At 48.6% G+C, this 27,748-nt stretch overlaps 1 protein-coding gene across 1 annotated transcript in view; it reads left to right on the forward strand.

Annotated features, from left to right (window-relative positions):
• Nucleotides 1–1,408: 1,408 nt before the first annotated feature.
• GatB (glutamyl-tRNA(Gln) amidotransferase subunit B, mitochondrial) overlaps nt 1,409–27,748 on the forward strand; it is a 453,352-nt gene continuing 427,012 nt past the window's right edge. The window contains exon 1 of the mRNA XM_075880873.1: nt 1,409–1,531. The gene's annotated coding sequence lies outside the window, so the exon portion shown is untranslated. The remainder of the gene's footprint in view (nt 1,532–27,748) is intronic.

Here is a 27,748-nt window from a genome sequence, read left to right on the forward strand (position 1 = left end):
GGTAATCAATTTCTTACGCGAAGCATTCTGTGGGTAACTGTCAATTTATTCGTCTTGAGCTGGCGCAAAGTATCACACCTGTCGATACTTTATATATTCGATTCCACCGCTGTGCACTCGGCACTAAGGTGCAATGAGACGATGGTGAAGAGACTGGCATGGCAACGACGATAACTGTCATGATGACGGTGCGTTTCGCCCAGTAGCTCAGATGATCGAGCTAATCCGCCACGTATTCGAAATGTTATTCTGCCACGTGAGAGGCAGTAGTAATGTTGCATAGGAAATGTGAACTGCTCTGGTTTATTTAGACCTCTAAGTTGAAATTCGTAGGAATCGCGAACTTCACACTAACTTAGGAAGCATCTCATTAGCACTAAAAAACATGGTGAACGAGACAAAGAAATTGGCGGGACGTAAACCTGTGTTTCATCTATATTGCGTTGGCTCGTATACTATACTTTCGCAGCGCACACCCGCAATAACGTACAATATTTTTTGCTATTTTTTTACAGCTGGAACAGCGTGCGTGCGTGTTTCTGGCGAATGCATGGACGTTCACAGCGCTTCTATTTCTTTCTTTGGGGGGAAGGGGAGAGAGGGTTTAACGTCCTAAAACCACCATAAGATTATGAGAGACGCAACAGCGCTTCTTCGCCAAGCCTTGTCGTCAACGCGCGATTTCATGTGAAATCGGTGTACTATAACGGTTTTAGAGTCACAAATACGCGTGCCGTTTGTGTTCCTTCCGAGCGCATGCTATTAAACGTATTAGGACAACACACACGCCTTTCGCAATGCAAGATGATTCGTAGCACCAGCAGGGCCCGCGTCGGCGGGGGGAACGGGGAGGCCTAAGCGTCCCAGCCCCCATTTCTGCCAGCCACCCTCCCCCTCGCTCTCCCAAGAGCAAGCATAGTCAAAACACAACGCATACGTTCCCAGTGTCCCTGCGCCAGTAAAAAAAAAAAAATGCTGGTGCCGCCCTCGAGTGAGTACCGGCAGCTTGCCCGATAAGCGAGCGACCATGGCCAGTTACCATGGCAACGAAATTGTTAGCAATCGTTCTTTTTTTTTTTCATCGCAACGTTGCATAGCTTTCTTAGCTGGATGACGCTGCAACTAGAGGGCAGCGCTAAATGGCTTTCACTTGAAGCGCACGTGGTGATGACATCTCTTGCGCTGCGTCCACAACTGCGTATCTCGCTCCGCATTTGACCTCGTGCACGTGAGGTCTGACATACGTGACGCATTATATGCCGTCTCGGGTTTTGTGCGAGGCTAGAGCTGCGAGTTAGTCCAAGCGGGATGAGAGGCGTCGGATTCTAATTTTCCACTATTCGGGCGCCGAGTGCGTTGGTCTTCGGAGTACATAGGAGCTCCATGACTTGCAGCGTCCTCACAGCTTCGACGGCTTCCTCGCGATTCGCCTTTTCTGAAAGTGTTGGAGGTGCTGCAGCGTATTAGTGACCCCAACATTGAGCACACTGAAAGTTTGGTTGTGGGAAGGCGAAGGTGATTCCAGAAACAGGTAAGGGTTGCTCATTTCTATGTGACTGACATTTTGCGCGCTGTGAGAGAACGGGGTGAATGTAGAAGCCACAAAGTATGCAATATTGGCGCCAAGCGAGTTGAATGTGTGCGTAGAGTATTTATTTACCAGTTTCGGTCGGTCCTAAAGCCCCGCCGCGGTGGTCTACTGGCTAAAGTACTCGGCTGCTGACCCGTAGGGCGCGGGTTCGAATCCCGGCTGCGGTGGCTGCATTTCCGATGGAGGCGGAAATGTTGTAGGCCCGTGTGCTCAGGTTTGGGTGCACGTTAAAGAACCCCAGGTGGTCAAAATTTCCGGCGCCCTCCACTACGGCGTCTCTCATAATCATATAGTGGTTTTGGGACGTTAAACCCCACATATCAATCAAATCATCGGTCGGTCCTAAACGAAATTTTATAGTCGCGTGCAAAAGTTTGAGAAACTGGGGAGCGCGTGCCATCACTGCATCGCTGCACCTTCTGACGACCGCATCGCAAATCCGAGAGTGTGTGCAGCGCACGCGTGGCCTATTTCTATCGGTGAGCTTGCGCGTTCGCTCGCCTCGACCGAGTGCGCAGCGGAACGCTTTGACAGAGGTAAAAGTGTTACTTCCATGGTGAATGCGCCCGGGTGATGTCGTGGAGAAAATACGTGACGCCTAGAACTTGCGCGTTTTAAACGCTGCCTATGATCGCTCGGCGCTTCCACAGTTACTATACTCGGCAATAACTTTTCTTGGCATCGGAGCGAAGGCTACAGAGCGAAATCGCTCACATCCTATACCGCCAGTGAAAGTAGTTCCACAGAAGCTCCCGTACTTTCAACGTGAAATATGGAAATTCCTCTGTTACTTTTCTTCGTGGAACTATTTGAAACAGGACGCAGCTCACACCAGCGAGATTTTTGGGCCAAGAGGGAAGCGGAGACCTACGCTGGGTAGGCTCCTCTGACACTCCGGCACCGCACCAGTCCCTCTTGGGATAAATAAAGTTTTTCACCTCCTCCTCCAGTGCGATTTTCGAATTTCCTTTAAAACACTAGTTGTTACTTCCCGTTTCTGAGCGCGCGAGAAAGTGCCGCCTTTTTACGTGTACCTCAAACGCCGAGCGGCGTCTGCGTCTACATGAAACGCTGTTGGTGCTCCCCCTTCACTTTCCATAGCGTTGCGAGACGCGCGCCACATCGGACTACTTCGCGTAGTGCTACATGTGCAGAAGCTCCACCCCCGTAGCTTTCCCTTCAGTGCCAAGAAAAGTTGTCGCAGAGTATAGAGAGGGACGCGCGTGCAGTGTGCGCACTCTTAAACTCACAACAGAAGTCGTCAGAAGCCCCAGCGTTGCAGCCAAGAGTGAATTGCTCGTGATAACCACAGTGATATCTATGATTGTAAGCATTACAGATTTCTATGCAGAGGGAGATAGGAGGCATCCTGGCACCTTTTGAATTTAGTACGAAGGAGCCAGATAGCCTGAGAACCGACCCGTTGTTAAGTTTTCATACGAGTCACAACAACGAGCCAGCTATGGCTGTAATATTGTTTTCAAGAAAAAAATTTAAGTGCGCAGCTTCCATCATATAGTGGAGCAAAGCCGCTGCCATCAGCGGAGCTAGTATTCGACCTTCCCAAGTTTTGCTAGCTATGCCAAGCTATTACTAGATGCGCTAATTAGGCTTTCACTAATAGGGCCAAGTATGGCTAGACTTGCCTAGATGTGTGACGTGACTACCTGTTACGTTATGTCACAGCTTTTTTCACGGGGCCATAGATTTTACGTCTTTTCTGGTGCCCATATGCCACGTGACTATTATACGTGATGCGGCATTATAGTCACGTGACTAGATGTTGCGCGATTCTAGTCACGTGATCACTTATTAGGTGGTGTTACGTGGTTCTTTAGTAGCAGTTATGTGACTACCTTTTAAGTGATGTCACGTCATTCTAATCCCATGACTAGCTTTCGCGTAAAGTTACGCGATCGTTAGTTTCGTCACAGACTCACCCGCCCATCAGAGAAAGAGAAATAAACGTTTATTTCGAAACAGTGTTCCGAGCAAGGCCCGGTATCACCATAAGTTTGGAGGGTTCCCTAGTGCAGGAACCCGCCGGCTTCGACTGCCCTCTTGGCCCTGGCGACGAGTTGCGGCCAGGTGCCGCTGGAGTTGCATGTCGTGGTTTGCATACCACGCCGTACAAATCGGCGCACGTTTTGTGGGAGCTAGGCAGGAGAGGGCGAATCGAGCGCGTACAGGTTTGTGAAACAATTTTTGTTCGCACTAATACAGGGGCTAGAATGAGGCCAACCTAGCACTATCCTGCGCAAAGAAAAGCTTAAAGAAAACTGCGCTCTTTGAAACTCGAAACGGACCCAGCATTTCAGCCGAACACACGTCTGTGCATGCTTCCTTATCACTCTGGTGCCCGCCGAGCAGCGCAGAGAGTCTCGACGTTCGGCGTCGTAAAGTCCCTGGATATTTTTATTAGGAAAGTAGCACCATTCTTTTAACCGAGCCGCCGCGCCGCGCATCCTCCTCTCCCGCCTCTCGGATCGCCACGATCATCGCACGTGTCCTCAGAACGCCGACTAAATTTCAAGGCCGAAAGGCCGCCGCATTGATGTCAGAGGTTGGGGGCCCAGTTGCCCTACTGAGTGTGCTCAGTAAGACTTTTTTTTTTCCACATATTTTATTCGGCCCAATCAAGACGCAGCAGCTGCGAGAGCGGGAGCGTTGGTTCTCCTCAAACGTGAACGAAACACGGGCTTTCCGCCGCGTTCGTGGCGTAACTGGGCCCCCACCCTCTGACGTCACTGCGGCAGCCTTTCGGCCTTGACGGAGAAGGAGTCGAGTCCGGCCGTGGCGTCACATAGCATTCTTGATATAAAAAAATTGCCCGCAGCTTCCCTCGGGGGAACACTGAGGAGGATGCGGAGCATATAATTGGTTAACGGGGTGTTAAAGCGCGACTTACTTGGGTCGATGGCTAAATTGGTTAACGTGGTTGTGAAATGGGGTGTTAAATTGCGACTTACTTGGGTCGATGGCTAAATTGGTTAACGTGGTTGTAGGAGGGGGTGTTAAATGAGTGAACACGTACACACGTATGCGAAAGGGCGGCGCTGGTCGAAGGGACGTCGATCATTGTGGTTGTGGATTCGTTGGAATTCATTTCACCGCGACCTTGGACGTCGACGCGCCGTACAAACCAACCGACGAGCGGCAACTGAGCGAGCGAGCACCGACCTTGAGTATATATACAGCGCGACGGCGCATGCACTGTCAGCTGTCGAATGTTCGAGAAGGGGGAGAAGCGCAACGGCGCATGCGCGCGCGTCAGCTGCCGATGTTCTCGAAGCGCGACGGCGCATGCGCGCGCGTCAGCTGCCGATGTTCTCGAAGCGTGACGGCGCATGCGCGCTACATTATACAGCTAGCCAATGTTCGTGAAGAGGAGAAGCGCACGCGGTGTGTAGAGGAGGAAGGGTGCACAGATGGTGGAGGAGTGAAGCGCGCGCGGTGTGTAGAGGAGGAAGGGATGCACAGATGGTGGAAGAAGGAGGAGGAAGCTTGCGGACGGCGCCGCACTACAAGCCTCGAGTATTAGATGCTCCGCATCTAAAAGAGGCGCGGGCCGGGTTTTAGGGCTGGAGCCCGCACGGTAGTCGTTCTGGAGAGGATATAGATAAGGTTTGGAGACTTGGGAGAGGAGGGTTGGACACTTTGGAGAGCATATGTAGGATCTTGTCGCTAGTGCTTCGTCATGCCGCGCCGCCGCCTTAAGGCCGTTTCACGTGACACAAAAAGTAGTGTTTTTCAGGCTGCGAATTCGCTCGCAGCAAAAAAAAAAAGTGCAGTTCGCTCCCGCCACAGCGGGCCGCGGCGAGCTTCCAACACGTTGGAAATTTTCGCTGGGATTGCAGCGACGGGAGCGATTTTTTAACGAGACCCGTCGGAATAGGGCTGGTTTGGTCAAGCCGTCGAAACAGTCAACGTGTTTGTTTAGGTAATGGCCGATGCTGTGCATTTTAAAATGAATTTACACTGGAAAGTGTTCTTAAATGACGAAACGAATGGGCCCTTCATTACCGTTCACGGAAACTTCATGATATCTAAATGCACATACTCTTATATTACGTTCGCGTCTGTCACTAAGAGCGAAGGCAAGAACTCGCCGCTCCAGTCGCAGAGCGAAAATCGCGGACCGTTCGCGGTCCATGTGAAACGAAACCACCATTAGCGACGGTTGCGAACAGAGCGATTGGAGCGAAAGGAACGATTTTTTTTTTCACTGCAATCGCGTCATGTGAAACAGCCTTTCGTTCTACTGCGAGCGATGCCTGCCTCATGAAGTTTCCCACTTGAGGGAACTCTGGCGTTGATGGGGAGCTGTAACGCAGAGCGCTTCAGTCAGCATGGGAACGATGGGTAGTGCACGGATTTGCCTAAACTCCGTCATTTAGGCTGCGTTTGGCTCTGTGTGTCCGGGTTCGCTTTGTCGCAAGACGAAGTTCGGCAAATCGCAGCAGTTTTAATTCACCCCCTTGACCTTTTCAGGCTCCCCGATTCAAATACGAATGCGAAGCTCACAGTAGTCTATTCATTCATCTTAAGCAAAACCGAACGCAGAATTAACGAAAACACAAGTGCATTCGAAGGTCGCAAGCGCGTAGAGTAGGTAAACTCGCGTACCACCTGTCATTCCCATGGTGGTTGAACGATCGCAGCGCCAGAGTTCTCTCTAGCGAATATTGTAAGAAATTCTATGGCCTGCCCCGCTGATATCTTGGAGTACTCCCGCGGGTCTTTTACTGCAGTGCGAAGGCCAAGACAGCACTCCGAGACATGCTCGAATTAGTTAACACTAGTTGCCAGCTCAAACGCTGAAAACTTCTCCCGAGTACGTCCAGGTTCTGTTCTATACCGTGTCGACGTGTCGTTCACCCTTGACCTTCGGTCACTCGCAGTGCAGTGTGGTTCAGGTGTCTTCTGAGAAACTATAATGCTCCATCAGTACACATTTGTCTGCATATAATAGTTACGGCGCGCACCTGCTGACCCGAAGGTAGAAGGTTCGATCCCAGCCAATTTTTTTTTCTTTGAAACAGCAAATGCTAGAGGCCCATGTACTTAGATTTAACTTCACGCTAAAAACCCCCGAGCGGCTTAAATTTTCGTACCCCTGCTCTAAGGCCCTAACTCAAACTCGTATTTTAGTTTTGGTACGTCAAATGACGAAAGTAATTACGCTCGTCTTTAGCACTAATCCCGCAGCGAATATCACGCATCGCTACCATTGTCATCGCCTCGATGCTTCTAAAGCCTCGTACTGAACGTTTATGTCAGTGTTTAATTTTGGCATAAGTTATGAACCTCGTATATATCGAATACACATGAAAAGACATAATGAATAACGTAATTCTTACCATCGATAAGTATAAATATTTCATCAGGCTACATGGGGCATCGAACGGAAGTAAACACAACTGTATGCGCATCATCATTATTTGTGCAATACTTGACAGACTCAATTTGACCAAGGTCTCGCTTCACAATGATTCCAGAACACGAATTTGATGTGCGTATGTTGTTTGTTATTGCATATTTATTCCGGTATCCATACGCGCACTTGCAAGCGGAGTAGTATCTACGCGCAGAAGTCCTATATTGATATGGGACCAGTTGATAAATGTGCCACTGTCACAGCCAACGTTTATTGCCTAGCTATTCTGACTTGTGTATGTGCAGCTGATAAAGGAGCAACAAGTATTGTTCGAGAGAACGGCTAATTTGTATGTGCAATGGAGATCATGCATTCGTAATTTATTGATCAGAAAGCTGAAAAAGACGCCAATCTCTGAATTTGGGTCAATTTTTATCTTTTTACTTTAGTCAGTCATGATAGTGATGAAGCCATGTACAAGAGACACACTCACGCACACATAAAAAACGGAAACAATGTCAGGTGCTTTCTCTTCTTTTGGCGTGTTTTCCTCGAAGTAAGACCGTCTCCGCGCAACTTGCATATCCAGATGTCTCCACTGCATTCGAAATATGATTGTTGCTGCAGTTTTACGAGACGTATAATATAACAGAGAGTCGTTTCTGTTCCAACGCTGTGTTCGCTTCACGTAATCTTAAAACACGATGTCCACAAATAGCTGATATCTAGGGGGCTGGTGGGTCAATCATGACAAAGTGAAAAGGGAACTTTATTCGATGTGCACGCACTGACGGCGCTCCGTTAGTGTCTCGTAATAAATTGCGCACCGACAGCCTTTCGTGGTGCTATAGAAGGGGAGTACTTGCGGGCCATGCTGATTTCGAGGGAAACCCGATTCTTGTTCAAGCAAAGCGCCCAGGTTTCGGGGCTAAAGAAGGAAGCCGAGAAAGCCAGATGAAAGGGAAAGGCTGTTCTCTGCCTCGATGGCAGGAAAAGAAAATCAAACAAGGTTCCGCAAGTATGGTAAACTCGAGCCGGTTCGTCGCCCGCCGAAAGCTTCCAGATTATATTGGCTCATGAATAATTCACGTTACCCCCTTCCAACAGTGTCTGCCGAGGCAAAACATGGCCCGCGTTTTCGGGTGCCCCCTTGTTCTTGGCTTCGCGATAACGGCTGCCCGAGCGAGCAGCCTTCGGACCCCACTCGAAATGGCACAGTCGGTCATCAAAACATCCCTTAGTACTGGCTTAGCTCGTGCTGAGCGGGCACTGGGCACAGCGTGGTTTGCGCTGTAAACCGCAGCGACTTAGGATCTGTAACTGGCCTTTCAACGGGCACCGCAGTTTAGCCCGCACGCGAATACCAACTGAGGCTCGTGTGTGGGTGTGTGTGCGTGTGTGCGTGCGTGTGTGTGTGCGTGTGTGTGTGTGTGTGTGTGTGTGTGTGTGTGTGTGTGTGTGTGTGTGTGTGTGTGTGTGTGTGTGTGTGTGTGTGTGTTTCAGAAAGAGAGAAAAACGTTACAGACCTCTTACTACTCTTACTAGCATTGAGCTATAGGTCAGACAGAATTTTTTTTTTCATTTCCTATGTGCGTATACAGACACCGAGGACTAACATGTGTGCGCGTGTGTGTGTGTGTGTGTGTGAGAGAGAGAGATAGAGAGAGAGAGAGAAACGTTACAGGCCTCTTACTACTCTTACTAGCATTGAGCTATAGGTCAGACTGAATTTCTTTCATTTCCTATGTGAGTATACAAACACCGAGGAGTAACGTGTGTGTGTGTGTGTGTGTCTGTGTGTCTGTGTGTGTGTGTTTTAACTCAAGTCTGAGTTTTTTTTTTCTTTTTTTAATCTCGCATCCTCAACCAACAATACATGTTTTCAGAAAATTTGCAGACATGTTTTTAAAACGACATAACAAAACAGCTTTTTTTCGTATTTCTAATAAGGTAGCTGCGTCTTTCTTTTCGCATTTCCATTGCTTCTAACCGGATGAAGGAAAACCGAGCCTCAAGCGCGAACTATGACAGACAACGCATTTTGCATGTTCATGGAGACGGCGAAATTCAAGATGCCGGGGCCACCACGAGAGCCGCGCCAGCCTGGGCTATTCAGGCCCACTTTGCATGAATGCTGTCGGGGGCGCGCTTTTGAATACGGAACATGTCGCTTCCGAAGCCCGCGCGCGCCTATACTTTCTCTCTTTGGTCGCGCCAATGCCGCTCTTGAAAAGTGCACTGCGAGCGCGCTATCGTCTGTCTAATGGATTGCACAACACTCTTCGGCCTCTTGCCGCCCGCCGTGGTCCTCTTTCCCGTCCCGTATCTCCTTTCAAGGCGTGAAGTACTTCCTCTCTCTCTCTCTCTCTCTGTTTAACCCTGCATACGGAGCGGCGCAGCGCGCGGCTTCAGTTTTCAAGAACAGCAACGATCGGCGCAATTTTATACGCGTACGCTTTTTTTTTCACGTTCCCTGTTTAATTCAGTTTGCCAAATTTTCCTCAGCACTGTTCCTCCTCCTTGTATCTAGCGTGGTCCCAATAGAAGAAAATGTACATCAACAAGAGTCTCGGAGGCGAAGAAGCTTGGGCAGCTTCACGAGAGCAGTGGTTCTTTAAAAGCATGAGTGCGCCACACACACACACACACACACACACACACACACACACACACACACACACACACACACACACACACACACACATATATATATATATATATATATATATATATATATATATATATAATAAGGAAAAGAAGTGTATACCTAAGGGCTCGTTTTAACCCAATATTAATGAGATCTAACAGACAGTAATGCCAAGTAATGTACAGGGGAAGTAATTAGAACCAATGCAATGTAAATAAGAAGAAAGAAAAGTGGATGAAAAAATAACCAGCCGTGAGCAGGAATGGAACCTACGACCTTCGAATAACGCGTTTGATGCTCTAACCACTGAGCTACCACAGCGGCCTTCCCTCCATTTACTTTTTTGGGCTTATATGTGAATTTAGAAGTAGGAGTGACAGTCAGCGCCATCTATAAGCCAAGCGACGAGTGTGAAAACAGTCTTTTATGCGCATGTTTGGCGTCACGTAGCACGTGAACTTATTATGAGCGGGCAGCTGATAATTTTTTCATCCCCTTTTTTTATCCACTTTTTTCATCCACTTTTTTCATCCACTTGTATCATCCACTTTTCATCCACTTTTATTTTTTCATCCACTTTTTTTCTTATTTACATTCCATTGGTTCTAATAACTTCCCCTGTACATCACTTGGCAATACTGTCTGTTAGATCTCATTATTATTGCGTTAAAACACGGAAAAACGAGCCCTTAGGTATACAATTCTTTCCCTTATTTCATTAAACGAGGGTCTCGTACAGGCAGACTTGGTGTCATTAGGTTGTATACGAGGGACTATTAATCAGCTGCCCGCTCATAATAAGTTCACGTGCTACGTCACGCCAAACATGCGCATAAAAGAGTGTTTTCACACTCGTCGCTTGGCTTATAGATGGCGCTGACTGTCACTCCTACTTCTAAATTCACATATAAGCCCAAAAAAGTGGATGGAGGGAAGGCCGCTGTGGTAGCTCAGTGGTTAGAGCATCGAACGCGTTATTCGAAGGTCGTAGGTTCGATTCCTGCTCACGGCTGGTTATTTTTTCATCCACTTTTCTTTCTTATTATTTACATTTCATTGGTGCTAATAACTTCCCCTGTACATTACTTGGCATTACTGTCTGTTAGATCTCATATATATATATATATATATATATATATATATATATATATATAAAGTTTCCTCGGGGTCACGCCGGTCACCTTGGATGTAAACGAGCAGAGGGGGCAAGCACCGTGCCTTTCTGTGTTCTTGTCCCAGGGACGCTCTCTCGGACCTTCGGAGCTCGGTTCACAATGAAGAGCTATGGCGGCGAGCGCGCGACACCGCCGTGGGCTCAGTTGATGTACGACCGAGTCGTTCTCAATAACGGCCTCGCCCGAAGAGGAGCTCCGTCTCCAAATGAAGACGGAAAGACGGCCGCCGCCCGATTCTTTCTTTCGGCGTTAAGGGCTTACAGCTGATTGTTATTCCAGGACCGGTCGCGCCCGTCTTTAGCGCTGCTGAGGTAGAACACCCGTTCGTTCCAGTATCGGGATTTTTGAAACAGCGCCTCTCGCGCTCTCTTGACGCTATAGCGAATCCCTTTTCCTCCCCCTCTCTTTAAGTAGCGAAGGGGTACCACGCCCTGCCGAAGACACCCAATTAGTAGCCACGATTTGTTCGTCCACTTGTGAGGCGCGACGTGGCGTATGAAAGATAGGGAGATTTATTTTTCTTCTGTTGCCTTTTCAGTTAGCAGATATAGGCTGTTAGCAAAGTGAACGATAAAGGGTCGGATCAAGATTAACTTCCCAAGGGGAAAGGAGGAGGAGGAAGGGGTGAACATAGAGGGTTCGATGCTGTGTTATTGATAAGTTGGGTCTTATTTAGCTTTCTCTCTCTCTCTCTATCTCGTGATTTAGGGCCTATGAAGTTGCAAAATGTATTTCTTCCTCTTGTTTCGAGTATAAATAAATAGCCCTAACGGGTAGCGCGCGTGGCAATCCGCTATTTTTCTCCTATATGTTATGAAAATGTTTGGTCTTGTTGCGTGAAAGACACTGCCAAAAGGGGGGGGTGGAGCAAGTACAAAAGAAGCAAGGAGCTTGAGTAGACTACATCAAAATTGTACTTCCCTACGCGTGGGAAGTCAATTAAGAGGGTAGAATATATAGGAAGAAAGCGAATGTCAAAGTACGCAAAACCCAATGCTTGTGTACAGTGCACCGTGTCTGCAGTCGATCTCATCATGTTGCCTTCAAGCATAGAGCTTCTTAAAATTAACTAGAGGGGAATGTGGTGCTCCATGCGTTCAGCAACCATAGGAATTATGATTAGTACACGGATTGGTTTGCCTAGTCTTCGTGCGGGCCTGGCGCGCACTTGTGGATTCGTTTATTTTTGTGGTTTGGTTTTTGTTTTCAATAAGAGAAAGGACCGTTGTGAACTTCGTGAGCCGGTTAGAACTGGTGAGCCTGAAAGATAAATGTGGTGAAGTGCAACTGCTGAACATTTGCTGATTGTCATTTCACGAGAGAGCAACTTCAAGTCACACGAAGCCGAACAGAGCCTAAAGTACGAAGATTAGACACATCCGTGTGCTACCCATCATTCCCATGCTCGCTTAAGCGCCGTGCGTTGACTCCCATAGACACTAGCGCCAGAGTTCCCTTTAGTGTATATATAGGAAACTTTATGCCTTCAAATACTGCAGCAAGGCTTGTGTGGATTTTGGTGGTGATGGGCAATGGGACAATGCTCCCAAGATTCTTCCTTGCGTTATAGGGCGATGACCAAGTCTTCTCAAGAAACACTAGCCAGCCGAGTGATGCTATTCAAATTGGGGACATCATTAACACCCACGATTCATTAGTGATGTTGACTGAGGGCAATGGCACAAGAATCGGTGTGTAGCTTATTCACATTTATGGTTATAGCATATGGGTGAATCCGCCATTTATAATGCTCTAAAATTGCGCAGGTAAAAGAACGTTATTCGGCATGAGAGATATTTTGTCAGTGCTGCCGTTTCTGCCTAACGCCGAACGAATCTTTTCATGTGTGTTTTAAAAGCTCTATGACAGGGCTTTCAAACACGCAGCCCGCGGACATTTCACTAGCGTGCCGCCGCGCATGGGACGGTCTTCATCGTAATTTTTTGTTTCAAGCGAGTTTGTTCGTGAGCTAAATAGACATCGTGGATCTCAGTTTTCGTGAGGCAACCCCATGCAGTCGCCATGCTGTAAAGTATAACCATCAAACCCCGTTGCAGCAATTCTAAAAACCAGCATATTTATATAATGATCTTCGCATACTCCCGTCGAATTATCCTTAGAAGTGACCTATCGTAGAAATGCCTGATTTCAAGTGAATGCATTGGTTTCGTCTCTGCGCGTCTGACTTCAGGCAGACCAGCGGGTTTTCTGGAGGTCACCGCTGTCACAAAACGAGCGCTCAAAAAAGGGCGCGCCGCCAAATTCACGCGACGAAGCGCCGTAGAGATGCCTCGAGGTCAACGATAAAAAAAAGAAAACAAGCATCCAAAGACTCCCCGGGCTTGCGTCCCTCTCCCCTCGGAAGCGTAGGTTCGCCGTCGAACCTCCTCGCATCGGCGGACGAGCAAGCCCTAGAACGTTCTCGATGGAAAGGGGCGTGGTGATGCAGGGTTGCGTCATCCGTCGTGGACGGCCCTCGTACCGTCTCGCCCTTTCCCCAGCCTTCGCTGCGTATCGCGCCGACGAAATGATGAGAACTTTCTGGAATCTCGCGCGGAACGTATTTAATCGAGCAGCCGAGATGGGAGACCAGGAGAAGAAGGAAGTTAGCGCCAGTGTGCGTGGGGTATTCCGCCGCGTCTGTCGGTGAAGGTTTTGTCCTTAGTGACAAAGCAGGAGAACAAGAAAGTATGCGCCAGAGTGCGTAGGGTGTTCCGCCTTGTGGGTGAAGCCTTTTGTCTTCCGTGACAAAGAAGGAGAAGAAGAGGATTTCCACCTGAGGGGTGAAGACTCCAGCTACAGGCAAGAGTGTGTGTCTACCGCTATCGAGCGAAGACTCATGGCAACAGCTGCGTGTGTGAAGCCGACGTGTTTCCGACGAAGAAGTTTGGAGCCTGGAGAGCGGCCAATTGGAGACGCGAGGTTTCCTGGAAGAGAAACTTCGGGGGAAGTGGAACAGCAACAACGCCGGACTTTGAGTGAGTGATTCTCGGAAGAGTATCATTCAGACTTTTGTTCCAAGAACTTTGGACTGAATAAGTTTTCTAACTCTTTAGTCTTTAAGTGTCTTGGTTGTTTGATGCACGCAACTGCATTGTAGTGCATATTGTTGTCTGTGTCCGTTGTTTCGAGTGTGGCTGATTGTACTGTGTAGTACATTGTTTGATTGGTGATATATTGTATTCAACTATTGTCGAGTGTGCATACTTGTGTATCGTTTTGATCTGCCATAACTGAGAATATAATTTTGTTTTGTTTATCAACTCTCGGCTCTGACTTGTTCTTTGGACCACAGCCGGCGTCCACTGGCGCGCCAAATAGGACCACTTCTAAATTGTCCACGCTTTCGTGGTGCGGTTCGGGGGGCCGATACTTCGACCCTTGGAATTAGCCCGGCGATGGCCTCCCGAATTAACGGGACCTGTGACAATTAATCTGGCGTCCGCGACTAGGACCTTTTGGTGCACAGTGTGTCCAAAGTAGTGAGAAAGAGCCTCGAGTTGTTGATACTGCTATCGGAACGATTTTGTGTGTTGCTCAGTGTTCTCGTTAACGAGTGCATAGGAGTGTTCCGATAGACTGATTTAGGGAGATACTTTTTGCACGCGGCAAGACTTTATTTGCGAGACACCATAGATCTCGAAGATTTAGTAGCTCTTGGTGAGAAGATGGGTCTTTCTGGCGCCGAACTACGGAAGTGGGTAAGCCAGAAGAAGAAAGAGGCGGTGGAGAGAGAGAGGTTGGCAGCTGAGAGGGCCAAGGAAGAAAAAGCAGCTGACTTGGAGAAAGAAAGACTGGCGGCTGAGAGGGCGAAAGAAGAAATAGAAGCGGAGATGGCTGAAAGGGAACGGCAGTGGCAGCACGAGATGGAACTCGAGCGGCTCCGTTTGCAACAGCGAAGTGAAACTCCGGTCCAAGCTAGAGTTGAAAGCAGCGAACGGGAGGACCACGGCTTCCGCTTGAACCCAAGCAAGCTGCTCGTAGCGTTTGATGAAAGGAAGGACAATCTTGACGCGTACCTTCACCGATTTGAGACGATTGCGAGGAGCCAGAATTGGCCGGATTATCAATGGGCAACTGCTTTGAGTACTTGCTTGAGTGGTGAAGCGCTCAGTGTGTACGGTAGGCTGACGCCGACCGATGCAGCCAACTATGCAAAGGTGAAAGCTGCTTTACTGAAGCGATTTAGATTTACTGTGGAAGGTTTCCGGGACAGATTTCGGACAGGAAAGCCAGCTGATGGGGAGATGGCTACGCAGTATGCCGCCAGACTTAGCCATTATTTCGACAGATGGATTGAACTTTCAGGGACAGCGCAGGAGTACGATGAGCTTAGAGAGCTCCTTATTAGAGAACAATTTCTCACCAGTTGCCACCCAAGCCTGTCGCTGTACTTGAAAGAGAGGAAGGCTGAGTCACTTGAAGGCATGCTTGAATTGGCTGATCAATTCTTGGAAGCGCAAGGTGGAACTAATTTTGCCAAGGTCAAGAAGGAGTGTCCCGAATATTCGAAAAATTCGGCACCCGAACAAAAGAAGCGTGCACCGGAAAGTGTTCCGCGATGTTTTCTGTGTAAAAAAGTGGGTCATCGCGCGAACAACTGTCGAACGATCTTTACGAGCCCTACGGTATTAAAATGGTTCAAGTGTGGTCAGACTGGGCACAAAGCAGACGCATGTCGTAACAGAGCGAGTCAAACTCACCAGGTATCCTGTGTGCTAGCAGCACCGAAATCCGATGATAATGCCGTCACCGACGGATTCGTAGAGTTGAAAACTGGGGAGAAACTTCCTATTGTGGGTGCTGTAATGACAAAACAGCCAACCGGTGTTACGAAGGGAATGCCAACGCTGCCTGGAAAAGTTGCGGGCAAGAAGATTACAGTATTAAGAGACACCGGTAGTTCCACGGTTATCGTGCGGAGAAATTTGGTACGGGAAAGTGAGTTAACAGGCAAAACGAAACCGGTTTGTCTAATTGACAGTACGGTTCGGATGCTTCCCGAAGCAGAGATTGAGGTTGAAACCCCGTACTTCAGCGGGAAGGTTACTGCTCTATGCATGACGACCCCCCTGTACGACATCGTCATCGGAAACATCGACGGGGTGCGAGGGCCGAATGATCCAGAGTGTTAGGGGGAAGACCCGAAGATGGAGCCCCCGCTGACACAGGGACCGCGAGATTCAGCGGAGAACAATCCTGTGAAGGATTTCACTCGAGCCCAAGGTGAAGCCTGGCCGCAAGAGACAGCGAATGAGAACATGATCGTTGTCCCGGGTCCCGTTAATTCGGGATGCGATCGCCGGGCTAATTCCAAGGGCGGCAGTATCAGCCCCCCGAACCGCACCACGAAAGCGTGAACAATTTAGAAGTGGTCCTTTTCGGCGTGCCAGCGGACGCCGGCTGTGGCGCAAAGAACAAGACAGAGCCGAGAGTTGATAAACAAAACAAAATTATATTCTCAATAATGGCAGATCAAAAACAATACACAAGTATGCACACTCCACAATAGTTGAATACAATATGTCACCAATCAAACAACGTACTACACAGTACAATCAGCCACACTCGAAACAACGGACACAGACAAAAATACGCACTACAATGCAGTCGCATGCATCGAACAACCAAGACACTTAAAGACTAAAGAGTTAGAAAACCTATTCAGTCCAAAGTTCTTGAAACAAAAGTCTGGATGATACTCTTCCGAGAATCACTCACTCAAAGTCCAGCGTTGTTGTCGTTCCACTGCCCCCGAAGTTTCTCTTCCAGGAAACCCCGAGTTCCGCTGCCCCCGAAGTTTCTCTTCCAGGAAACCTCGCGTCTTCAATTGGCCACTCTTCAAGCTTCAAACTTCTTCGCCGGAAACACGTCGGCTTCACACACGCAGCTGTTGCCACGCGTCTTCGCTCGATAGCGGTAGACACACACTCTTGCCTGTAGCTCGAGTCGTCACCCCTCAGGTGGACATCCTCTTCTTCTCCTGCTTTGTCACTACGGACAAAACCTTCGCCGACTACACGGCGGAATACCCTACGCGCTCTGGCGCTAACTTCCGTCTTCTACTGATCTCTCATCTCGGCTGCTCGATTAAATACCTTCCGCGCGAGATTCCAGAAAGTTCTCATCATTTCGTCGGCGCGATGCGCAGCGAAGGCTGGGGGAAAGGGCGAGACGGTTCGAAGGCCGTCCGCGACGGATGACGCAACCCGGCATCACCACGCCCCTTTCCATCGAGAAAATTCGAGGGCTTGCTCGGCCGCCGATGTGGGGTGAGGAGGTTCGTCGGCGAACCTACGCTTCCGAGGGGAGAGGGACGCGTACCCGGGGAGTCTTTGGATGCTTGTTTTCTTTTCTTTTTTTTATCGTTGACCTCGCGGCGTCACTCCGGTATTTCGTCGCGAGAATTTTGGTGGCGCGCCCGTTTTTGAGCACTCGTTTTGTGACACTGCCCCCCACTTTAAGAACATTATCTCATAATATTCAAAACCACACAAACGAGCGTGAACAGTCCCCACACTCTCAAAGACTGTAACATAGTCCGTCGCTCATGAAACGTCACATTCACAATAGATCACTCAATACAATTGTACATTGTAATTCAATCTCACAACACATGAAATATAACCACAGGTGCACGAGTACAACACTCCATCACATATTCCAGACAATACAAATGTACAAAGTTCTCTCATTACAACAATTGTACCATACTATACATCACATCACCGTAACAAAAATTTTGATTCACTCGACATACAGTTGTGACATAGGACCACAACCACATTAACTTAACATATAGCACTGTCAAGCACATTTCGATTCGTTCTCAACACTTATCCTGTGCATTTCGAACGGCGCTTGCGCCCTTTCTTGCGGTGCTCGCTCGATCTCTTCTTGTGTTTCCACGTTCTTTTTCGGCGAGCCCTTTCCAACGACGGTATCTGAGGCAGCGTCTCAGCCATCGTTGTCACTTCCGACATTGTTAACGGGTGATGACGCTCAACCGATCCTGTCCGGTTATTCACCCGCTTGTTCATGTCCCGACATTTGGCCTGGCTGGCCGACTCCGTCACCTTTGCACTGCCGGTCGGTTGAGGTCGTGCCGACGTAAGTCCAGCTGCCCAGCACGTGAACTCATTCAACACGATCATCTTCTCATTCACTGTCGCTTGCACAATGGCTTCACCTTGGGCTCGAGTGAGATCCGTCACGGGATGCTCCTCCACTGTATCTCGCGGTCGCTGGGTTGGCGAGGGCTCTATCTTAGGGTCTTTTCCCAAATGTTCTGGATCATTCGGCCCTCGCACTCCGCCGATGTTTCCGATGACGAGGTCGTACAGGGGGATCGTCATGCATAGAGCTGTAACTTTCCCGCTGAAGTACGGGGTTTCAACCTCAATTTCTGCTTCGGGAAGCATCCGTACCGTACAGTCAATTAGGCAAACCGGTTTCGTTTTGCCTGTTAACTCACTTTCCCGTACCAAATTTCTCCGCGCGATAACAGTGGAGCTACCGGTATCCCTTAACACCGTAACCTTTTTGCCCGCAACTTTTCCAGGCAGCGTTGGCATTCCCTTCGTAACACCGGTCGGCTGTTTTGTCATTACAGCACCCACAATAGAAAGTTTCTCCCCATTTTTCAACTCCACGAATCCGTTGGTGACGGCATCACCATCGGATTTCGGTGCTGCTAGCACACAGGATACCTGGTGAGTTTGACTCACTCCGTTACGACAAGCGTCTGCTTTGTGCCCAGTCTGACCACACTTGAAACATTTTACGACCGTGGGACTCGTAAAGTTAGTACGACAGTTGTTCGCGCGATGACCCACTCGGTTACACAGAAAACATCGCGGAATGCTCTCCGGTGCACGCTTCTTTTCTTCGGGAGCCGATTTCTTCGAATCTTCAGGACACTCCTTCCTGACCTTGGCCAAATTAGTGCCACCTTGCGCTTCCAAGAATTGATCAGCCAATTCAAGCATGTCTTCAAGTGACTTAGCTCTCCTCTCTTTCAAGTACAGCGACAGGCTTCGGTGGCAACTAGTAAGAAATTGTTCTCTAATTAGGAGCTCTCTAAGCTCATCGTACTCCTGCGCTGTCCCTGAAAGTTCAATCCATCTGTCGAAATAATGGCAAAGTCGGGCGGCATACTGCGTAGCCCTCTCACCATCCGCTGGCTTTCCTGTCCGAAATCTGTCCCGGAATCCTTCCACAGTAAATCTAAATCGCTTCAGCAAAGCAGTTTTCACCTTTGCATAGTTGGCTGCATCGGTCAGCGTCAGCCTACCGTACACACTGAGCGCTTCACCACTCAAGCAAGTACTCAAAGCAGTTGCCCATTGATGTTCCGGCCAATTCTGGCTCCTTGCAATCGTCTCAAATTTGTGAAGCTACGCGTCAAGGTCGTCCTTCCTTTCATCAAACGCTACGAGCAGCTTGCTTGGGTTCAAGCGGAAGCCGTGGTCCTCCCGTTCGCTGCTTTCAACTCTAGCTTGGACCGGAGTTTCACTTCGCTGTTGCAAACGGAGCCGCTCGAGTTCCATCTAGTGCTGTCGCTGCCGTTCCCTTTCCTCTCTTTCTTCTTTCGCCCTTTCAGCTGCCAGTCTTTCTCTCTCCAGCTCCAACTTCAATTGCTGCTCTCTTTCTTCTCTCGCCCTTTCGGCTGCCAACTTTTCTCTCTCCAGCTCCAACTTCAAGTGCTGCTCTCTTTCTTCTTTCAGCTGTCGCTCCTTTGCCTCTCTTTCTTCTTTCGCCCTTTCTGCTGCCAGCCTTTCTCTCTCCAACTCAGCTGCTTTTTCTTCCTTGGCCCTCTCAGCTGCCAACCTCTCTCTCTCCAACTCAGCTTCTTTTTCCGCTTTGGCTCTTTTGACCGCCAACCTTTCTTTTTCCAGCTCAGCTGCCTTTTCTTCTTTGGCCCTCTCTTTTTCTTCTTTTTCCTTCTGGGTGACCCACTTCCGTAGTTCGGCGCCAGAAAGACCCATCTTCTCACCAAGAGCGACTAACTTTTCGAGATCCATTGTGTCTTCCAAATAAAGTCTTGCCGCGTGCAAAAAATATCTGCCTAAATCAGTCTATCGGAACACTCTCTTGCACTCGTTAACGAGAACACTGAGCAACACACAAAATCGTTTCGATAGCACTATCAACAACTCGAGGCTCTTTCTCACTACTCTGGACACACTGTGCACCAAAAGGTCCTGTCGCGGACGCCAGAATAATTGTCCCGGGTCCCGTTAATTCGGGAGGCGATCGCCGCGCTAATTCCAAGGGCCGCAGTATCGGCCCCCCGAACCGCACCACGAAAGCGTGGACAATTTAGAAGTGGTCCTTTTGGCACGCCAGCGGACGCCGGCTGTGGCCCAAAGAACAAGACAGAACCGAGAGTTGATAAACAAAACAAAATTATATTCTCAATAATGGCAGATCAAAAACAATACACAAGTATACACACTCCACAATAGTTGAATACAATATGTCACCAATCAAACAACGTACTACAAAGTACAATCAGCCACACTCGAAACAACGGACACAGACAACAATACGCACTACAATGCAGTCGCATGCATTGAACAATCAAGACACTTAAAGACTAAAGAGTTAGAAAACCTATTCAGTCCAAAGTTCTTGGAACAAAAGTCTGGATGATACTCTTCCGAGAGTCACTCACTCAAAGTCCAGCGTTGTTGTCGTTCCGCTGCCCCTGAAGTTTCTCTTCCAGGAAACCCCACGTTCCGCTGCCCCCGAAGTTTCTCTTCCAGGAAACCTCGCGTATTCAATTGGCCACTCTTCAAGCTTCAAACTTCTTCGCCGGAAACACGTCGGCTTCACACACGCATCTGTTGCCACGCGTCTTCGCTCGATAGCGGTAGACACACACTCTTGCCTGTAGCTCGAGTCGTCACCCCTCAGGTGGACATCCTCTTCTTCTCCTGCTTTGTCACTACGGACAAAACCTTCGCCGACTACACGGCGGAATACCCTACGCGCTCTGGCGCTAACTTCCGTCTTCTCCTGATCTCTCATCTCGGCTGCTCGATTAAATACCTTCCGCGCGAGATTCCAGAAAGTTCTCATCATTTCGTCGGCGCGATGCGCAGCGAAGGCTGGGGGAAAGGGCGAGACGGTTCGAAGGCCGTCCGCGACGGATGACGCAACCCGGCATCACCACGCCCCTTTCCATCGAGAAAATTCGAGGGCTTGCTCGGCCGCCGATGTGGGGTGAGGAGGTTCGTCGGCGAACCTACGCTTCCGAGGGGAGAGGGACGCGTGCCCGGGGAGTCTTTCGATGCTTGTTTTCTTTTCTTTTTTTATCGTTGACCTCGCGGCGTCACTCCGGCGTTTCGTCGCGAGAATCTTGAGGGCGCGCCCGTTTTTGAGCGCTCGTTTTGTGACAATCGTATTGAATGAGTTTACGTGCTGGGCAGCTGGACTTACGTCGGCTCGACCTCAACTGACCGACAATGTAAAGATGATGGAGTCGGCCAGCCAGGCCCAATGCCGTGACATGAACAAGCTGGTAAATAAACAGACAGGACCCTTTGAACATTATGACCCGTTAACGATGTCGGAAGTGACTACGATGGCTGAGACGCCGCCTCAGATACCGTCTTTGAAAAGGGCTCGCTGGAAAAGAACGAGGAAAAACAAGAAGAGGTCGAGCGAGCACCGCAAGAAAGGGCGCAAGCGCCGCTCAAGGTACGCAGGATAGGTGCTGAGGTAGAATCGGAATGTTTTTGGCAGGGCTGAGTGCCATATGTTGTGTTAATGTTCTTGTTATCCTGTGTCACAACTGTATGTCGAGCATGGAGGCGGAAATGTTGTAGGCCCGTGTGCTCAGATTTGGGTGCACGTTAAAGAACCCCAGGTGGTCTAAATTTCCGGAGCCCTCCACTACGGCGTCTCTCATAATCATATAGTGGTTTTGGGACGTTAAACCCCACATATCAATCAAATCAACTGTATGTCGAGCGAGTCAAAATGTTTGTTACGGTGATGTGATGTATAGTATTGTACAATTGTTGTAAAGACAGAACTTTGTACATTTGTATTGTTTGGAATATGTTATGAAGTGTTGTAGTCATGTACCTGTGGTTATATTTCATGTGTTGTGAGATTGAATTAATATATACAATTGCATTGAGTGTTCTATTGTGGTTGTGACATATCATGAGCGACGGACTATGTTACAGTCTTTGAGAGTGTGGGGATGGTTCGCACTCGTTTGTGTGGTTTTGAATATTATGAGATAATATTCTTAAAATGGGGGGCAGTGTCACAAAACGAGCGCTCAAAAAAGGGCGCGCCGCCTAATTCTCGCGACGAAGCCCCGTAGAGATGCCTCGAGGTCAACGATAAAAAAAAGAAAACAAGCATCCAAAGACTCCCCGGGCTTGCGTCCCTCTCCCCTCGGAAGCGTAGGTTCGCCGTCGAACCTCCTCGCATCGGCAGCCGAGCAAGCCCTAGAACGTTCTAGATGGAAAGGGGCGTGGTGATGCAGGGTTGCATCATCGGTCGCGGACGGCCCTCGTACGGTCTCACCCTTTCCCCAGCCTTCGCTGCGTATCGCGCCGACGAAATGATGAGAACTTTCTGGAATCTCGCGCGGAAGGTATTTAATCGAGCAGCCGAGATGGGAGATCAGGAGAAGGAAGTTAGCGCCAGTGTGCGTGGGGTATTCCGCCGCGTCTGTCGGTGAAGGTTTTGTCCTTAGTGACAAAGCAGGAGAACAAGAAAGTATGCGCCAGAGTGCGTAGGGTGTTCCGCCTTGTGGGCGAAGCCTTTTGTCTTCCGTGACAAAGGAGGAGAAGAAGAGGATTTGCACCTGAGGGGTGAAGACTCGAGCTACAGGCAAGAGTGTGTCTACCGCTATCGAGCGATGACGCGTGGCAACAGCGGCGTGTGTGAAGCCGACGTGTTTCCGACGAAGAAGTTTGGAGCCTGGAGAGCAGCGAATTGAAGACGCGAGGTTTCCTGGAAGAGAAACTTCGGGGGCAGCGGAACGACAACAACGCTGGACTTTGAGTGAGTGATTCTCGGAAGAGTATCATTCAGACTTTTGTTCCAAGAACTTTGGGCTGAATAAGTTTTCTAACTCTTTATAGTCTTTAAGTGTCTTGGTTGTTCGATGCATGCGACTGCATTGTAGTGCGTATTGTTGTCTGTGTCCGTTGTTTCGAGTGTGGCTGATTGTACTGTGTAGTACATTGTTGATTGGTGACATATTGTATTCAACTATTGTCGAGTGTGCATACTTGTGTATTGTTCTGATCTGCCATGACTGAGAATATAATTTTGTTTTGTTTATCAACTCTCGGCTCTGACTTGTTCTTTGGACCAAAGCCGGCGTCCGCTGGCGCGCCAAATAGGACCACTTCTAAATTGTCCACGCTTTCGTGGTGCGGTTTGGGGGGGCGATACTTCGGCCCTTGCAATTAGCCCGGCGATCGCCTCCCGAATTAACGGGACCTGTGACAACCGCCGATGGCGCCGACAATCCCAGTGGCGGCGTGGAGACATTGTTGTATAGGTTTTTGCATCTATGCAAAAATAAGGCGAAGATACAGTGGCACGTGCGCAAATACTGTGAAATTGCGCATGAGTAGTACAGAAAGTATTCTGCCAATGTCAGATAACATGATATTCTATGACATCCTATGTAATATAATATAATATGAGATCCAATAATGTTCAAGTACAGCCTATGCGACATGATAGTGCCGAACGCGACACGGACGTGTGGAGAGACACGAACTGCGCCAGTTGTCACATTGCCTTGCCGGCCCCGACTGCCGACCCCAGTCGTCGTTTCTATGCTTCTCAGCGACTAAGAACATTCCGGAACGGAGGCAGGGGGCTGATATTCTCAACATTCGGGTCTTATCCAACAACGGTGCGCCAAGGTTAACTCAACGAGCCACCATTTCTCTGAATTGAATCATGATAAGTGCCAATATTCAATCTCTAAGCACCGCTTCATCAACAGGACATTGAATTTTGAGGTGTGGGTTTGCTTTTCATTATATTCCTGCCAGTGCTGCACGGATGATCGATGGCAACCGCACGGAGGAGAAATAGGGAACGGACACAACTTTCTTAATTGATCCGATGCACCCAAAAGCCCCGCGGCACCTGTTCGTTGACATCAACCCACGTAAATACTTGTACATAAAGCATTTCTTTTCGTCAACTTTTGCTGACTGCTCTGGTGCGTTGACCATTCGCGTTCACACAAGCATAGTCGCAACATTATCTACACTTGTTCCTGCTAGCCATGATCATGTAAGATAACTATAACCAAAACCAAGTAACCCAAAAGTCGGCCGCTTATTGATAATGCCTTTGTCAAATCTGTTTGCTCTTTGACGGCCTCTTGATGACCATGGTGGTTTATTTCGGTGTTGTAAGGTTTTGTTTGTAAGTTCTCTGTATAATTTCGTAATAGGTAACATAGTACTTCGCATCAGTTTTCCAAAAAAATTTAGAATCGCAATATTCCCGAATAGGCGTTGAACTTATTTACTCAAGAGCTTCAACAACCTGGTCACCAAAACGGAAATATATTGCAATGTTGCAAGTGGTCTTCGCCACCATTCAAAGGCCTCTCACTCAGCGGAATTCCCCGCGCAACGCTAATTGTGATGAGCTATAGACTTGAACATTTTAGCGCTATAGGGTCTCCATGTTTCTGCTTTAATATTTTGCGAAGAATGGAAGACTAGGTCAATTTTTGCAGCATTTCATAATAGGTTACGTAACGTTTGCCAATATTTGTACGAACAGTTTCTGGCAGGAAGAATCTCGAATACACGTTGAGCATTTTCTTTCGTATGGTTCCGACAACCCGGTGACCCAAATGGAAAGTTATTGCCGAGTTTGCTGAGTTTAGTCTTTGCCACCATGTTGCCGAATGTGCCATTTTCAAACGCCTCTAAACCGGCGGAACGCGCGGGGAAACACTAATCGTGGCGCGCTCTAAGAGTAAACATTTGGACGCCGGAGGTCTCCGGGTATTCTGCTTTCATTATGAGCCAAGCGTGAACGCTCGCTCGGCGCATCCAAGGCAACGGTGCACGCCGTTCCGAAAGAGCGGCGCCCACCATTTGTCGCTTTCACGCTCACTTGACGAGACTGGTAATTTCCCCCTTTCGTCATTAGTCTTAATTAAAGTGATGGGGCCGTCTCGGCGGAAGCGAAGTTGGCGCACTCTTAAGCGAAGGGCTCTGCGGGACTTGATTTGCTGTCTCGGGAGCCTCGAGAAAGTTCGAAACCGCCAGTCGTCCGTTTTCGTGCAAATGTCACGGCGTTTTTCTCTCTTTTTTTTTCTTACTTTTATTTTAGAAACTAGTTTCTAAAGCGACTGCTGCAAGTCAGAACACATCCCTGAAGCCGCAGTATGTGTTTCTCTGGTGTCGCAGAGAGAAAAGAAGGAAGACATGGAGGTCAAGCAGACGCAAAATCGTTCTGCTTTTCTGCATTAGAGAAAAAACGAATCGGAGACAAAAAGAAGAAAAAAATGGCAGTGGCTTAGCTCAGCTATGCCAGGATATACGTAGCGTTAGCAAAGGTTCAGATTATTCTTAGCTTTCCAGATATCATGCTTACAGCTGTTCCAATGACACACACACACGGTATACGTATTATGTGGCACATGTATATTTATTTTTCCGGGCAACTACTTCGGGATCCGATGAGTTAAGCTTCTCTGCTCTACTGCACCGTTGAGCAGCATTTGTACTCTCCTTCTCCATGACTATACCACAGTGGCAAACGCGAGTCAGAGGCACTATCAAGCGGCTCCAGCGCAGTGTCAGATGGCGACTGCAAGGGAAGGCGCGCGCGTCGGCGTCCATATGTCTACCAAGGCTATGACGGCACTACTCTGAAAACCGCACACCGGCGGCGGCGAGTCGCGCGCGGCCGCGGCCGAGTGCGAAGGAAGTGCCGGCTCCGGTGAGTGACACCACTGATCGTCTGCGCAGCGCATCGAATTGCGCGCACACCGGCGGCGAGCTGCGCGCGGCGGCGGCGGGGTATCATTGCGCATGCGCAGACCAGTGCCACGCGAAATTGGCTCAGCGAGGCCAGTGTAGCTAACGCTACAAAAGAGATAGAAAAGGGGGCGCTTCATTCTAGATGTCATATTGACACCATAGTTTGCTACTGAGGTACAGTTGCAAAGCTTGGGGTACGTATTTTTGGCACGGAGTGTAGAATCGCTTGGACAAAGTGCTAGAGGTGTACGAAATGAGGGGTCTCAAACACACCGCCGCATGCGGGGCGCGAACATTTCACTAGCGGCCCGCGGCCATCACATGACTGTCTTCATCGGACATTTCATTGCCCTTCTCCCCATATATTCGTAATTAGTATATTTATGAGCTACACATTTATGACTCGGCTCAAGCCTTTTCGAGGGTTAACCCATGTGGTCACCATGTGTTGAAACATAACAGTAGAAAAATGGCTCTACGTCTCAAGATTTCAGTGCGGCAAATCAGTATCGATGCTTTTCCTAACTCCAAGTACCTTATAGAAGTGAGCAATATGTGAAAAAGCACCCCCCTCCTTCTCTTCGCCCCTTAAAGTTTCTTCACTGCCCCGACGTTTGAGTGACATCATTCAGTGACGGCAGCCCATTGGCTGACGTGAGTTTGAGTCGCCTGACGTGAGTGAGCACCTTGTAGGGGAGTAGGCGGAATGTGAATTTGAAGAAAATGTCAGCTTTTAACAGTGCCATTTGAAAGCACGTATTTACATAGTGAGCTTACATTCTGAAGGGGATTGAAGGGAAAGTTTCAAAAGACATATCGCTACTGATCTTCAGAATGGCTGCATTCTGGACGCCAATTCTAAAATATAAAGTTTTTGTTGCACAGTTATGCTTTAGAGCATGAAGACCTTATGAGGTGCGCAAAAAAGAACGATTCAAACCAATCATTTTCACGTGGCTCATGAATAAACTTACTGAGAAAAAAAATCCGTCAACGCCCTTGTCTTAGAAGAAGATATATTTAGTGAATGAATGATGGTTTTTGAAGAAGCAGCACACACAATTGGATACAAAAAAACACGCGCACATAATGGACGCAACTGCGAAAGCTGATTTTGTTTGTGTGCGACATTTTTTTTCTTCTGCGCGCTGCTTCATCAAAGATTATGGCTCACCCTATCAGTACATGTCAAGCGAGTGAATGAGCTCCCACTTTCTTGCCGACTTATGTTCCTAACTTTCTTGTGGACATCTTCGTAGCTAAACGATGAGAAAGAACACTAGAAATAAACCAAACGTACATACAGTGCTATTCAGAGCGCAGAACACCAGTGGCTGGTCCTACGGTATAGTTTCCGAAATTTTCTTTTGCGTAGGCATTCTGGTAATATAGTCGTAAGCCATTGCTCCGACAGGCGATAAGTTTAGCATCCCTAAATGATTTCTTCTGATGATCGCATTATCCACAACTGGTGCTAAGAAAGTCTAGTATGTTAAACGGCGTCAGCGAGACCACCAGATCTATGCGATTACCCCTCCTGCATCCACCATTGCTAGGACACCCTGCACTGCCGCGGTAGCTTAGCATGTATGGGCTCGCGCAGTTAAGCTCAAGGGTGCGGGTTCAATTCCTGGCCGCGGTTACCGCATTTCAATGGGGGCGAAGTATGAAAAGAAAGGAAAGTACTTGTGCGTGTTAAGGAACCCCAGGTGGTCGAAGATAATCCAGAGCCTCCCACTACGCCGTGTCCCATGACCCTTTATTGGTTTTTGGCTCGTTAAAACTTTAGCGACGCTCGGAGCATTCTTTACACAAGCTTCTGCATTCTGCGTTGGAATGACTCGCAACACCGCCTGCTTTAATTAACAAGGGCACGAACATATCTGGTCACTTTTTGAAGCATTCAACTTGAACACTGATATGAAGAAAGCAAACAGATATGACAAGGTTTAAACTAAA

This window comes from Rhipicephalus microplus, chromosome 2 (genome assembly GCF_043290135.1).
Source record: "Rhipicephalus microplus isolate Deutch F79 chromosome 2, USDA_Rmic, whole genome shotgun sequence".
NCBI lineage: Eukaryota > Metazoa > Arthropoda > Arachnida > Ixodida > Ixodidae > Rhipicephalus > Rhipicephalus microplus.